Source organism: Euprymna scolopes, chromosome 16 (genome assembly GCF_053919585.1).
Source record: "Euprymna scolopes isolate OS-2025 chromosome 16, ASM5391958v1, whole genome shotgun sequence".
Classification (NCBI taxonomy): Eukaryota; Metazoa; Mollusca; class Cephalopoda; order Sepiida; family Sepiolidae; genus Euprymna; species Euprymna scolopes.
Window position 1 is genome coordinate 79,247,223 of NC_136497.1, and position 1,377 is coordinate 79,248,599.

Consider the following 1,377-nt stretch of genomic DNA (forward strand, 5'->3'; position numbering starts at 1 on the left):
ATATGAAAAACACACCAGGAGAAAGGGGGTTTTCAGCACAAAAAATCCCCAGGGGATGCAAACCAGACTTTTGCCAGGGTCAACCATACTGAATTTATGTTAAGAAAAATACCCTACACGTTTTGGGCAAGTTTCAGAAAATGTTACAGGACAAAAAGTGTCATTTTGGGCCATTTTGAGGCATTTTTGACCTCTTTTGAGCCCCTGTAGGCGAAATGGGAATTTCTGCACAAAAAATATTTTTTACTATGCACATCTATATATTGAAATATAATTTGTGACAAAATTTCAAGAAAAACTAATGGACGGTTATCCGTCAATCATACAAACTAATGGACAGACGGACCCATTGAAAACATAGGTCCCTCTCCGATAAATCGGGGCACAAAAATCTTACTCCATACCTCTTGCTTAAAAAAAAAATGTAAATGTGTTACAGACCGACCGATGGAGTGACTTGAATGCGACTAAAAATGCCTTAGCATTGAAGGGTTTCCCCTTCCATTGTCAAGGAAAAGTTACAAATGTAAGTGCAGCATCTGTTAAAAACATATACTACACTTTGATCTTAGCCATGTGGCCAAAGAAAAGTTACAAACATAAGTACAGCATGTAGTAAGAACAGATACTACACTTTGACCTTGGCCAAAAGGCTAAGAAAAGGGTATTTATTTGCTCCCTGACCGAACAAATTAGGCACAAGGCCGATATTTAATGTGAGGAGTGAAGGGGAAATGGGGACCAAATCCCCGGGGAGTAGGGGAGCTGGATAGTGACAATTGGTATGAAGTGTTGCCCCTACATTGACCAAGGTCTTATATGTGGTGTTGCCCCCACATATGGTCTTTGCTTGCAGTATCTGCCGGACAGATGGTATTTATTTGCTCCCCCACTGAGCAAATTAGGCACAAGGCCGTTTTTAATGTGAGGTAAAAACCAGCTCCCCTAAAAGTATGCAAAAAGGGGGCACTCTGGTTACCAAAAATAATAATTGTCCCAGTATAGAGGGTTTCCCCTACATTGACTGGTACAAATTATCTTAAGTGCAGCATCTGCCGGACAGATGGAATTTATTTGCTCCCCCACCGAGCAAATTAGGCACAAGGCCGATTTTTAATGTGAGGAGTGAAGGGAGGGGGAAGGGGAAAAGGGGACCAGCTCCCGAGAGGTGGGAAATGGGAGCTGGTTAAAGGTCAGGCATGTGGGGTTGCCCCCACATCTGGTCTTTGCTAGTCATAGCTAGTCATAGCCTGCAGCATCTGCCGGACAGATACTACACTTTGATCTTGGCCAAAAGGCTAAGAAAAACTTTAAAAGCTGTGAACAGCATCCATTGACAACAGACCTTTGATCTTAACCAAAAAGCCCAAGCACAAA

The 1,377-nt window shown here is 42.3% G+C and overlaps 1 pseudogene; it reads right to left on the minus strand.

Annotated features, from left to right (window-relative positions):
• Window positions 1-486: 486 nt before the first annotated feature.
• Window positions 487-666, minus strand: LOC145296486 (U2 spliceosomal RNA; annotated as a pseudogene).
• Between the last annotated feature and the right edge of the window lie 711 nt (window positions 667-1,377).